Genomic DNA, 15,228 nt, shown 5'->3' with positions numbered 1-15,228 from the left:
CTTTTTGTTCAAAACTCTAGAAAAACTAGGGATAACAGGAACATACCTCAATATTGTAAAAGCAATCTATGCTAAGCCTCAGGCTAGCATCATTCTGAATGGAGAAAAACTGAAGGAATTCCCTCTAAAATCTGGAACAAGACAGGGATGCCCTCTCTCTCCACTTCTGTTCAACATAGTTCTCGAAACACTGGCCAGAGCAATTAGACAGACGAAAGAAATTAAAGGCATAAAAATAGGAAAAGAAGAACTTAAATTATCACTATTTGCAGATGATATGATTCTATACCTAGCAGACCCAAAAGGCTCTACAAAGAAACTATTAGAGCTAATAAATGAATTCAGCAAAGTGGCAGGATATAAAATCAACACGCATAAATCAAAGGCATTCCTGTATATCAGCGACAAATCCTCTGAAATGGAAATGAGGACAACCACTGCATTCACAATATCTTCAAAAAAAATAAAATACTTGGGAATCAACCTAACAAAAGAGGTGAAAGACTTATACAATGAAAACTACAGAACCCTAAAGAGAGAAATAGAAGAAGATCTTAGAAGATGGAAAAATATACCCTGTTCATGGATAGGCAGAACTAACATCATCAAAATGGCAATATTACCAAAAGTTCTCTATAGGTTTAATGCAATGCCAATCAAAATCCCAACGGCATTTCTTGTAGAAATAGAGAAAGCAATCATGAAATTCATATGGAAAAACAAAAGACCCAGAATAGCAAAAACAACGCTAAGCAGGAAGTGTGAATCAGGCGGTATAGCGATACCAGACTTGAAACTATACTACAGAGCAATAGTAACAAAAACAGCATGGTACTGGTACCAAAACAGGCGGGTGGACCAATGGTACAGAATAGAGGACACAGAAACCAATCCACAAAACTACAACTACCTTATATTTGATAAAGGGGCTAAAAGCATGCAATGGAGGAAGGATAGCATCTTCAACAAATGGTGCTGGGAAAACTGGAAATCCATATGCAACAAAATGAAACTGAATCCCTTTCTCTCGCCATGCACAAAAGTGAATTCAAAATGGATCAAGGAGCTTGATATCAAATCAGAGACACGCCGTCTGATAGAAGAAAAAGTTGGCTACGATCTACAGTCGGTGGGGTCGGGCTCCAAATTCCTCAATAGGACACCCATAGCACAAAAGTTAATAACTAGAATCAACAAATGGGACTTACTCAAACTAAAAAGTTTTTTCTCAGCAAAAGATACAATAAGAGAGGTAAATAGAGAGCCTACATCCTGGGAACAAATCTTTACTCCTCACACTTCAGATAGAGCCCTAATATCCAGAGTATACAAAGAACTCAAAAAATTAGACAATAAGAGAACAAACAACCCAATCAACAAATGGGCCAAGGACCTGAACAGACACTTCTCAGAGGAGGACATAAAATCAATCAACAAGTACATGAAAAAATGCTCACCATCTCTAGCAGTCAGAGAAATGCAAATCAAAACCACCCTAAGATACCATCTCACTCCAGTTAGATTGGCAGCCATTATGAAGTCAAACAACAACAAGTGCTGGCGAGGATGTGGGGAAAAGGGTACACTTGTACATTGCTGGTGGGACTGCAAATTGGTGCAGCCAATTTGGAAAGCAGTATGGAGATTTCTTGGAAAGCTGGGAATGGAGCCACCATTTGACCCAGCTATTCCCCTTCTCAGTCTATTCCCTAAAGACCTAAAAAGAGCATGCTACAGGGACACTGCTACATCGATGTTCATAGCAGCACAATTCACAATAGCAAGACTGTGGAACCAACCTAGATGCCCTTCAATGGATGAATGGATAAAAAAAATGTGGCATTTATACACAATGGAGTATTACTCTGCATTAAAAAATGACAAAATCATAGAATTTACAGGGAAATGGATGGCATTAGAGCAGATTATGCTAAGTGAAGCTAGCCAATCCCTAAAAAACAAATGCCAAATGTCTTCTTTGATATAAGGAGAGTAACTAAGAACAGAGTAGGGTCGAAGAGCATGAGAAGAAGATTAACATTAAACAGGGATGAGAGGTGGGAGGGAAAGGGAGAGAGAAGGGAAAATGCATGGAAATGGAAGGAGACCCTCAGAGTTATACAAAAGTACATACAAGAGGAAGTGAGGGGAAGGGGAAAAATAATATAAGGGGGACAAACGAATGTCAGTAGAGGGAGCAGAGAGAGAAGAGGGGAGGGGAGGGGAGGGGAGGGGAGGGGAGGGGGGATAGTAGAGGATAGGAAAGGCAGCAGAATACAACAGACACTAGTATGGCAATATGTAAATCAATGGATGTGTAACTGATGTGATTCTGCAATCTGTATATGGGGTAAAAATGGGAGCTCATAACCCACTTGAATCAAATTGTGAAATATGATATATCAAGAACTATGTAATGTTTTGAGCAGCCAACAATAAAAAATTAAAAAAAAAAAAAAGAAGAGCAAATCCTCAATGGGTGAATAGTGATGTAAATCTTGTAAATATTTCAAATGTAAGGGTTTCACTAACATCTTTTCACTTTTTTTGGCTAATTTTAGAAACTTTCATATTTCTAATATTTGGAATATAAAACTGGAGGCAAAGAATAATGAATAAACTAGGTTCCTATTATCCTCATCATCTGAAAACTTATTAGTAATACAAATTCCCAGCCACACCCCATTATCTGCTAAATCAGAAAGGAGAGGAATACACATACACACACACACACACACACACCACACCATATATATATATATATATATATATATTTTTTTTTAACAAGAACTCCAGATGATTTTGATACATGATAAAGGCAGGTCTTTGTATTTCCTCCTGCATAGAGATTAGGAAATTTGGGGGTTTGGTAGATCACAGATCTACAGAAACTCTTAAAATATAGAATAGTTATTTTTTTAAATAAAACACCTTCTTAAAATATGTGGTTGAACTAGCTCAAAACAGGAATATCTCTGAAAGCCAGAAATAGTAAGATATCACAAATATAGAGCAGTAAATCAAGGGTTAGTGAACTGTGTTAGCATTTGCCTGGAGTTATCTGCTGATCTCTGATGACCTTGAGCCCACTTTTAATGAATGGGTCGCTCATGTTTTGGGGAGCAGGAAATAAAGTCTGAAACTTGAGAAGAGTTTTAGGTCAGTTTAGAGATCTCTAAACAAAGTCAGGGTTTCCAAAGTGTAACAAACATAATGGGTGAACTAGGGGGAAAAGTGGAAAAAACTGACTAACTCAGATTAGTCAGCTGTCGTTGGAGTGAGGAAAAAAATCTCAACAGGAGATTTCCTAATCAGGAGCCCACACCAGAATTCACAGTTCTTGTGCACATAAGAAACTCAAAGGCAAACTTTAAAGATGTCCCAGATTGGTAGTGATTTTCAAATACCTGATACTAGTGCAGATCATTTTTAAGGAACTTGTTTAAACACAGGATTCAGAGAATTCCTCTAAATAAAATTCCCAGAACTATGAACACACAATCAGAAATCACAAAATTTTTAACTAAGCAGAAATAGCAGACTACAGGAGTGGGCCTACAAAGACAACAGAAATAATCAGATATATAACTATTTAAATAAAACAAGGACTTTTAGGGATAACAGAGTTATAGGAGACTGTTAAATGTGTCAAGGCAAATTTGAAAAATAACCAAATTAAAATATCTAGAAATTAAAAAATTTCAAAATTGGAAACCAAATAGATTATAGTCGAAGATAGAATAAGTAACTGAGACAAATTTTATAGAATATAACCTGAAAACAAAGATGTAGAAAACATCATAGTTAAAGAAACAGGGAGGATATACTAAGAAACTCTACAATCTGTATAAATGGAGTTTCATAAGGAGGAAATGGTTAACCACATGTTTGTGACATTTAGTAGGAATTTGTGAGATATGAGGTAAAAATAGTAAGAATGCATAAGGACAAAGAATAGAAGAAACATCAATTTGTGAAAGAGTTTTACATTTTGAAGAAAATATAAAGAAGTTACATCAGATCAAGTATTAGTTATCCTTTTTTGTATTAACAAATTACCCCAAAACTTAGTGCCTTAAGATGTTGAGCACTATCTCACAATGTTTTTGATATTTAAGAATCAAAGAGTAGCTTAATTGAATATTGCTGGCTCAGGGTTTCTCTTGAGGTTGCAGTCAAGAAGGCTATAGTTGGCCAGGTACAGTGGCTCGCCTGTAATTTCAGCAGCTCAGGAGGCCAAGACAGGAGGATTGTGAGTTCAAAGCCAGCCTCAGCAAAAAGTGAAGCATTAAGCAACTCAGCGAGACCCTGTCTCTAAATAAAATACAAAATAGGACTGGGGGGTATGGCTCAGTGGTTGAACGCCTCTGAGTTCAATCCTGGTACCAAAAAAAAAAAAAAGAAGGCTGTAGTCATCTGAAGTTTCAACTGGAGCTAGAAAATTTTCCTCCAAGGTAGCTTCTACACATTGGTATTTGCAGGAGGCCTCAGTCCCTCATCACATGGGCCTGTGCACATGCTTTTTGGGTGCCTTTTTAATGGCACCTGGCTTCCTCCAGAATAAGTGATGCAAGAGACAAAGCAAGGATGGATGGAGCCATAGTGCCTTTAATGATTTAGTCTCCAAAGTTACACAACATCAGTTTTATATTATTTTATTCATTAGAAGCAAATCATTAAATTCAGCTCACAATTAGTAGGGAAATTACACTTCACCTATTGAAGGGATGATTGTAAAAAGGCATATTTTACAACCACCACAGAGTGGTAACTGAGTTAGCAACATAAAATAACTACAACCTAAAAGCCTACACAATGGAGTATTTGCTAGAAGGAGCAAATTTGCCCTACAAAACCTCTGAGAGATTTTTTTTTTTTTTTTTTTTACTTTCAAGCACTAAATCCCAGAAAAAGCTGGGTGAACTGCTGCACAGAAAACAGTTGCATTTATTGAAAATCCATATACAATGATTGGAGTCTCAATTTCCTCCACCTTAACACTCTGTACAAAACCAGTAGCACCACCAAAATGAAAGAAAGTGGAGCTTTGCAGTTCAATTCACAATACTAAGTTCAATTAACCAACCTAAATGGCCCTCAACAGATTAACAGATTAAGAAAATGTGATATATACACATACACTCACACATACACACACACACACACACCATGGAATATTACTCAGCCATAAAGAAAGAATGAAATTATGGCATTTGCTGGTAAATGGATGGAGCTGGAGAATATCATGCTAAGTGAAGTAAGCTGATCCCAAAAAAACCAAAGGCTGAATGCTCTCTCCAATATGTGGATGCTGACACACAATAAAGGGGGGAGGGAAAAATAGAAGTTCCATGGAGTAGGCAAAGGGGAATGAAGGGATAGGAGAGGAGATGGGAATAGGAAAGACAATAGAATGAATTGGACATAACTTTCCTGTGTTCATATATGAATACACCACAGTGAAACTCCACATCATGTGCAACCACAAGAATGGGATCCTAATTAGAATTAATTATTCTCCATGTATGTATGATATGTCAAAATGTATTCTACTGTCATGTATATCTAAAAAGAACAAATAACAAAAAGTGGAGCTTTATTCTCTGAAGAAAAATTAGGTCAAATTCTTCATTGTTAACAGATGATAAACAGGATACTGTTCTGCCCTCAACTTGGCACGCATTAAATTGTGTGCCTCCATCATTTCTTGCTTCTCATACAGAGTGGGGATTATTAAGAAATTAAATGGTCAGAGAAAAGACTCCCATATTTGTGCCTTCTCCAGCAAATAATCAGCTTGCTTCTAAGGACCCTAAAATATGATCTACCTGCCATGTGTGGTGGCCCAGGTCTGTAATCCCAGCTACTTGGGAGGCTGAGGCAGGAGGATTACATGTTTAAGATCAGCCTGGGCAATTAAATGAGACCCTTGAAATAAAAGATAAACATAGCTTAATATGTCAGTCAGTGATAGAGAGCTCCAGTACTGCAAAAAAATAAAATAAAAAATTAAATTATAAAAATATTTGATCAGCCCATTGACAGGCTCTAACCATACACTTTCAGTCAGCTTTTTCAAATTAATTCTTTGTTTAATATGACCATATAGGCAAGAATTAGGAGATGGTTTGAAAAGCCTCAAATTATAAAGTTAAGGCTAAATAACAGCCAAACAAAACAGAAAAAAACTTGAAAAAAAAATAATGAAGAAACAATCTATGTGTATGTATGTGTGTGCGTATACATACATTCTGAGCAAAGTGAAAGAGAAGGAAATAATTATGTACTAGCTTAAATATTGCACAACTGTATATTAGAGATTAAAATGGAACAAAGCACCAAAATCTGGAACTAAGATTGTTATATGCATGCAGGTACTGACAGTTTGCTGGGCATGGTGGCATATGCCTACAATCCTATTGGTTCAGGAAAATGAAGCAGGAAGATCATGAGTTCAAAGTCAACCTCAATAATTTAGTAAGGCCTTAAGCAACTTAGTGACACTTTGTCTCAAAATAGAAAATTAAAAGGACCCGAGGATGTGGCTCAGTGGTTAAGCACTTCTGGATTCAATCTCTACTTGGTTCAGTCCCCAAGTAGCATCTCATTGGTATTTTACTTCACTATACTAAGCCATTACTGAATTAACCTTGCTTCTCTGACCTTTTTTTTTCATTATTTTTTAAAAATCTATTCAGTGGGTTTGTTTTTGTTTTGGTTTGGTTTGGTTTTTTTGAGGGAGAGGATTGAACCCAGGGGTGCTTTACCACTGAGTTACATCCCCAGCTCTTTTCATTTTGAGTCAGGGTCTCTCTAATTTGCTAAGGGCCTTGCTAAATTGCTGAGACTGGCTTTGAATTCTTGATCCTTCTGCCTCGGGCTTGCAAGACACTGGTAATACAGTATGCACCAGTGTGCCCAGTTATTCACTTTTTTCCATATGTTAATGTTGGAGTTAAGTGCTTCAGTGGAACTAATTTTATTGATCCTCTTCTGTTTCACTGTTAATCTTTTTTAAAAGTCTGCTTTATTGGTATAATTTATATTCAGACAATATTGCCTCTTTTAACTTTATAATTAGGATAGTTTGGGCAAACATATGGACACATAACCAATACTCCAGTCATCATATAAAACCATTCCATCATCCCCAAACTATTCCTCCAAACCCTTTTTTAGACAACTGTTCCCTCTAACATTAGCCTTTGATAACCCTTGATCTGGTTTTCTTCCCCTATAGTTTTGCCTTTTCTTGAATATTCTAAAAATACAGTCATAGAGTATGTAGTTTTTTTCATATGGCTTCTTTCATTCAGCATAATGCATTTGAGGTCCATCCATGTTGTTACATATGCTAGCTATTTATCCGCCCCCCCCCCCCGCCTATTTTTTTGGTACTGAGGATTGAACCCAGGGGTGCTCAACCACTGAGCCACATCCCCAGCCCTTTTTTATATTTTATTTAGAGATAGGGTCTCCCTGAGTTGGTATGTGCCTTGCTAAGTTGCTGAGGCTGGCATTGAACTCGAAATCCTCCTGCCTCAGCCTCCCAAGCTGCTGGGATTACAGGCGTGAGCCACCATGGCCAGCTTGTTTATCCCTTTTGATTGCTGAATAGGATTCCATTTTATGGACATAGTACAATATGTTTACCCATTTATCAGTTAAAGGACATTTAGGTTGTTTCCAGTTTTTGTTTGTTTAGTTTTGGGGTTTTTGTTTACTTTTTTTTTTTTTTAAGAATACCAGCTTGTAAAGTGTTCTCTTAAGCTTTGCATTTTAGAAGGATTTTACTTGGGGAACACAGGCATATTTAATATAATTTTTTTTGTAGTGGAGATTGAACCTAGGGGTGCTTTGCCACTGAGCTAAATCTCTAGCCCTTTTCATTTTTATGTTTTTATTTTGAGACTGGATCTCACACACTTGCTTAGGGCTTTAATAAATTGCTGAGACTGACCTTGAACTTGCAGTCCTTCTGCCTCAGCCTTCTGAGTTGTTGGAGGCATGTATCATCACACCCGGCTTGTGTCCAGTTTTTTTTTTTTTTTTAAGAGAGAGAGAGAGGGCTGGGGATGTGGCTCAAGCGGTAGCGCGCTTGCCTGGCATGCATGTGGCCCAGGTTCGATCCTCAGCACCACATACAAACAAAGATGTTGTGTCCGCCAAGAACTAAAAAATAAATATTAAAAAAAAAATTCTCTCTCTCTCTCTCCCACTCTCTCTTTTAAAAAAAAGAGAGAGAGAGAGAGAGAGAATCTTTTTAAATATTTATTTTTTAGTTTTTGGCGGACACAACATCTTTGTTTGTATGTGGTGCTGAGGATCAAACCCGGGCCACACCCATGCCAGCCGAGCATGCTACCACTTGAGCCACATCCCTAGCCCTTGTGTCCAGTTTTTAATGGTTATGAATAAAGCTTTTGTATCCATGCATTTATAGTATTTTCTGTAAACATAACTTATTGCTCTTGTAAATATATAGAAATTAGCACTTCTGGGTTATATTTCGAAATATATGTTTAACTTTAAAAGAAAATGTCAAAATGTTTTCCAATATGACTATACCATTTTGCATATCCATAAGCAATGTACAAGAAAGTTTCTGTTTCCTGGCATTGTTGTCTGGGAAATGCATTGTTAATTTTTTTTCTTTAAATAGACATTGTAAAAATTGATAGTGCAGCCAGGCGCAGTGGCTCATGCCTATGATCCCAGAGATTAGGGAGACTGAAATAGGAGGATCGCAAGTTTGAGGGCAGCCTCAGCAATTTAGCAAGGCCCTAAACAACTTAGTGAGACCTTGTCTAATATAAAAAGTTAAAATAGTTGCAAAGCACCCTGGGTTAAATCCTCAGACCCCCCCCCAATATATAGATATCCCATTGAAATTTGCATTTCTTTAATGACTGATGAAGCTAAGCATCATTTTTAGTGTGGTGTACTATTAGTTTATCTGTTGCCTATTGTTTATTTTTTTGTTTTAATTTTCTTTATTACTGTCTTTTGGAAGTCATTATATTTTCTAGATAGAAGTACTTTACAAAGCATGTAGATTGTAAATATTTTCCCTTGGTCTGTGGTTTGTCTTATAGTGCTTTTTGTTGTTGTTGTTATTGATATTATTTGTTTTGTTTTTGGTACTCTGGATTAAACTCGAGGTGCTCTGCCACTGAGCTACATCCCAATAATTTTTTTATTTCATTTTGAGATAAGATCTTACGAAATTGCTGAGACTGACCTTGAATTTGTTTTCCTCTTGCCTCAGCTATCCCAGTCACTGGGGTTACAGGTGTGTGTTACCATGCCCATCCTTATTGTTTTCTCAACAGAGTCTTTCATCCAGCAGAAAATTTGATGAAGTCCATTTATCAGATTTGTTCACTTATAGGTATGCTTTTGGTGTTATATCTAAGAAACTTTGTCAAACTCAAGGTTATAGAGATTGTTTTTTAAGTCTTCAATCCATTTTGATTTAAGTTTTGTATATGGTCCAACACATGAGTTGAGGTTCAGTATTTTTTACATATAGAGATCAGTTGTTCACAATTTATTGAAAAAGACTATCCTTTCCCTATTGAATTATATTGGTACTTTGTCAAAAAGCAATCGACCATATATGTATAGTTCTATTTCTGGATGCTTTCTTTGTTCCCTCAATCTATGTGTTCATTCTGTCACCAATAACAGAGACTGATTCCCTAGTTTTATAGAAAGTCTTGAAATCAGATACTGTGAGTCCTCTGACTTTGTTCTTTTTCAAAACTGCTTTGGCCATTCTACTTTGATTTTTGTTTTTCAAAGCTTTCATGGTACTATTCAGATCTTTTCCACATCTGCGCCACTTAGTGGCTAGTCCGGAACCTGCACAGTGGTCTTACTGCTTAGTTTAGTGCTCAGTCTTTTATATGATGTTTAGGATCAGATCCATGCATGTGAAGATTGGGGATGAATGCATGGATTGATAACCAACTTTATAGGATTGCTTTCTGGATCTCTACCCACCTCCTGCCACATAATCTCTCAGTCCCTTCCTGTTCTCTGTGACTCCTCTTTGTGATTCTCCATCAATGATAGGACTTGACTTACCTGGTTCTGACATATACTTCTCACTACTTTGCTTGCATCCAAGGCCAAGCAGGCATAAGACAAAAAAAAAAGGAAAAAAATGATAGTGCTCCACTCATCTTCTTGAGACATCAGTTTCTCCAATTGGAGAGAAAATTTGTTCTCCTGAGTTTTAAGCACCTACTTCCCAGTATTGATACTGCCTCCACTGCCACTACCTCTATGGAGGAAATGTTCATCTGTAGTCACAAGAATATGGAAAAAAGAACAATAACAACAGATGAAAACCGAGTATTTACTCCACTCTTTCTGAGTGCTATGAGTTCCCTTTGCTGTTCTTCAGGACAGAACAAGAAGTATCACTCTTTCTTTAAGGGGAAAATGAGGAAGACTGCTTGGCACAACAAGTGACCAGTGCCTCCCCAGAGTCCTCAGGACTCTGATTGAATTGCCCTGAAGCTCCTGCCATTTTTCATTGGAATAGGCTGCTCTGTAGGAGAGGGTAGAGATCCAAACCAGAAAGAAAACAGATGTCCTCAAATGGAGCCGGTGTGGGCAGCCAGGGCCCAGTGGATCGGTAACTGTCTAGGCCTGCCTAAGGCTCTGAGCAGGTCCCAGAGTTACTTCTCCTTCTCTGCCTGCCTTTGGGCCTGCCTTGCTTACTTTTCTTTCTGTTGTTTAAGTGAAGAAATGAATCACAAAAACTCAAGGACTACTTACTATTTTTTTACCTTTAGTTGGTTTGTGTCTAATCCTCAACGCTTTACAGCATAAAAAAATGGCAAGCTAAAAGATTTGCCTGCAGAAGTTCCTCAATAGACTGGGAGTAAGGCCAAGAAGGTTGGAGGAAGATAGCTGACTGACCTGGGCTGCAGAAGAGCCTTCTCTACCTACCACTGTGTGTCTGTATGGATTCTTTTACCTCTGTGCCTATATGACCATCAAACTGTAAGAAATCTGTAGTCTAGTGTCCAGTGTGTTGGTGTTCTTAGCTTTCTTGACAAGCAAATTCTTCTTCAGACAATAGAAGAAAAGTGAAAATTATTGTAAGCAAAGGGAAAAAAAACAACTTTATTGTATCTTTCATTTTAAAATATTTTTAATTGTTGATGGACCTTTATTTTATTTATTTGAATGTAGTGCTGAGAATCGAACGTGGTGCCTCATGCATGCTAGGCAAGCATGTTACTACTGAGCCATAATCCTAGCCCCTCGTACTTTTTCACTTTTTAAAAAACAAAGTTTGTAGCAGATTTGTTTTCTATCTGATTATTGTTTGGAGAAGGTTTTTAGGAGGGGAATGGGACCAGCCCAGCCATTCATAGAAAATATAGGTCCAGATGACATTCTCAATGAGGAGTTACATGTGTAGCACTCAAAAGAAAAGCCAAACTCTATATCATTTTGAATGGACCCTCAGGTTGGCAAGGAAGCATACTTAAATTTTCATTCATCTTTTCATCTACTGAAGAATATTTATACCATTCTCTTGACCTGTAATCATCCTGCAGTTTGGAAAACCTAGCTCTCCAACATATGGCAAGAGTCAACTGAACCAGACTTTGACTAGGAGACAGCTCATCCCAGAGAAGGAGATGCTTAGCAAAAAGAAATACAAAATATGTTTCCTTCACTGCCAGGAACTTCTAACTGTATAGCAATATGACCTCCTGGTGACTTGAAAGACACAATTAGTGATGTAACAGTTCCCACTACACTGTTGTTAATGGACAAAAATAAGAGAAAAGTGAATATGCTTTCTGACTGACACTAGAGGAGCCTCAGAATGTGGCATTAGAGGCAGGAAAAGAATATCTTGTTTCTTTCTGCCTGAATAGCTGATTTATAGCATTTGGGTTGGCCTGCCTTATCTGAAACCAAGCTCATGAAGATCTTGCAGGTATATAGTAGCAGGCTTAGGAATATGCACATGGGACTGCGGTGAACAGGAAGGTGCTAAAAAGTTCCAGGGAAACATTCATTTCTGTCTGAAATGTCTGAAATTGTCTTTTCCATTGAATATGCATTCTCTCCAGATAAGGCGGCTTCTGGATGCATCTAGAATGTGTTCTCCCTGATATACCTTCTGATTCCCACCATGGTGTATTCACATGATACGCTCCCATGGAGGATCCTGGTTCCTCATTCACTGCTTTAAAAGTCAGTACTATGTAGGTTACTCTTCTTGTGCCCAATTTTTATTTCAGTTCAGCAGCTTATTCCAACAGTGATTGCTGATTCCCAATGTTATAGAAGAGAATTATTTTATGCCAAGAGGTCTTGTATCTGTAAAAGAGAGAAGGGCTGAGCCACACTTACCTCTGTCCTTCCATTTCAATATTTCAGTGGAAGACAATGGCTGGTAAGTTAGTCCAGTGGTTTTGGGAACATAGAAATCTTTGCCTCAGGCTTGAAGTGTAGGGCTATCTTTTGGACTTAACATTAGGGATACATTCTGGAAGTTGGCTTGGCCTAACATGTCCTTTGCTGTAACTTAACAGGGAACAGAAACAGCCAAGTTACCATGAATCAATTACTGGGTTTCACCTGTTCCATTGGGCCTTTGCCAGGGGACATCACTTCACTGGACTCAAACCTGCTTAGCTTATATACTACTATAATCTTTTTTATTCTTTAAAGAAATTTTCCTATATATCAAATATAGAATGACGGGGAGTCACAATGTTTTGCCACTTCTCCATAAGGACTTTGAATTGGGCTTTGCTTTCTTGACTTTACCTATTGGTTAAGGCTCAATTGTAGAAACTTAGTTTCCTGATTGGCATTTAGGCAACTCTTAACTTCCCCATGTAAAACTTTAACTTCTTCATCCTTGCATTAAAGAAGCCTTGCCTCTTAAGTGAGGACAGCTAGCTAGGAATGATGACAAAACCTGGCACATCCTGGTACTTGATACCACCCTATGTGCCCTGTCTCCACAAAAAAAGACAAAGACAGTAACCAGTTTGGCTATAAGCTAATCCTCCTTTTTTTATCCTGAAAGGTTTTTTTTTTTTTTGTATCTTTATTTCACTCATTTTTTTTTATGTGGTGCTGAGGATCAAACCCAGGGTCCTGTGTGCACAAGACAAGTATTCTACTGCTGAGCCACAACCCCAGCCCATCCTGAAATGTTTATAAAGTCATTCAGGTATTGATTTGAGCAGTTCATGAATGGAGGGGTTTCTTTCCCAATGCACCTTTCTCACCAACTACCTCCACAGATCTCTTACTAGATATTTGACTTTGATGAAAGGGTAAAGAGCCCCAGTTCTCTTTAGCATGGAGGGCAATGATGATCCTTCCAAGGCCATTAGCACTTCAAGGTGGTTTCAGACACATGGGAGATTTCATTGTCATTTTCCCTAAAATTAAAAAGAAATAACTGAGTATCCAATAAGTGAATTGGCCATTAGTTCCATCCCCATCAGCACATCAGGGCTCCCTTCTCATCCCTGTTACCATAGTTACTTAGCTCTGTGCCTCCACTAGATCTTTGGGGTTGGGCCCTCCTCTTGCCCCCTCCCTCACTCACCCAGATCCATTTATTCTGCAGGGTTTTGTTTTTTTTTGTTTGTTTGTTTTTTTGTTTTGTTTTGTTTGTTTGTTTTTTTGAGCTCTCTTTATTTCACAGTCAAAATTCCTAAAGAGTTGTTTTTTTTTTTTTAATTTGGGGTTGAAGCAATTGTTTCTCCTTAAGATTAATTTGGAATCTGTTCATTTTTCAAAACCCCTTTATATTATACCATTAGGAGTTCTCCCAAGCCTTACAGTCCTTAAACCATTGCATGCTCTGCAGATTGAAACAAGTAGGCCAGGATTCTGAGACATAAAGGGTCCTCCCTTCATGACCAGAGTGTGACCTGTGACTGTGCAATCTGAGAATATAAGGGTTGATCAGTTGCTGTACACGCTTTGATGTTTTCCAGAGATTTTATACCAGGCTGTTCTGCAAGTGTGGGTAGAGCGTCTCAATAGCAAGTGTGCATTCATGACTGCCTCAATTCATATTCTCCTGCTGTTTGAAGTCTGTCTTGGTATAAACAGGGCCTATGAAGGTATAAGTCTGATGGCTGGTTTGTCCTCCAGTTAAAGTTTCACTTTACTTTGGACTACAGGGGCTATAGGAATAACAGGGACCCTGGGGTTTCTAGTAGAAGTGTCGATTGCAAATTTATTCTCACTGAACTTGAAGTACATAGAAATAGTCCATGCTCATTAGGTCAAAGAGGTATCCAGTCCCTCCAAAGTATTTTCCAAATTAATTCAGTGAAAATATATAGTGGAAGTGCACATTCAGTCTTTATTCTTAGTGTTTGCAACTGTTTTTAGTGTCAGAAATATGCAGTGGTGGTGATGTTATGTCAAAGTGGTTACTAAAGATCAAAACCTTAACTTTTCTATAAAGATATAATCTCTTACCCATCTCAGTTATCAAGCATGATCTGCATTTCTCAAAAAATAAAGGACTTCCGTGACAGACTAGAAAGCATCATTTCAAAGGAACTTGGTATTTCTTCTGATGTATTTCTTACAAGCCCGCATGCCTCCTGTATTTCCAGCCACCTCTCTCATTTTCACATTTCAACTAGTTTTCCATTCTCAATAAGTTGCCAGGACAATATTGTCTCCAGTGTCAGAAACCATGATAGGACTACAGTTTCTCACATCAGGAGTTTAAAACACCATATGGCCAGTGTTGCATTTGGCAAGTCACTACCACCAACATCACCATTGCCCCAAGGTGGACACATTTGTTTTAGAAACCTTTGGGGTGTTTACAGTTGACTGGGCACCACATCTGGACTGGCCACGTGGACAACAGGCACTTGTCTCTGTGGTCCTTTTTTTTTTTGTCCAGATTCTCCAGGGCTCCAGGAAAGTTCCATGTAGAGATATTGGTAGCCAGTGGCTCCCAGTTTTCCCCATGATATATTGATAGAAAGCAAATTGGGATTCCTTTTATTTTGTTTTCTTGAATATTTTTTTTTGTTGAGGGGTTGAATTTATTTCTGAATAGGAAAAGAAGATGAAACCATAGCCCTTCTAAGGGTTTGTATAGTTTTGAGGAGTGTTTTATCTTCACATAAACAATCTTAGATGTCTTTGATCAACTACACAGTCCTAAAAAATGTTTTTCTCAACTCTTAGTGCAGATGA

Source organism: Marmota monax, unplaced genomic scaffold (genome assembly GCF_021218885.2).
Source record: "Marmota monax isolate L192 unplaced genomic scaffold, Marmota_monax_Labrador192_F-V1.1 WCK01_AAM20220418_F8-fsc00284, whole genome shotgun sequence".
Classification (NCBI taxonomy): Eukaryota; Metazoa; Chordata; class Mammalia; order Rodentia; family Sciuridae; genus Marmota; species Marmota monax.
This window is presented reverse-complemented; position numbering follows the sequence as displayed.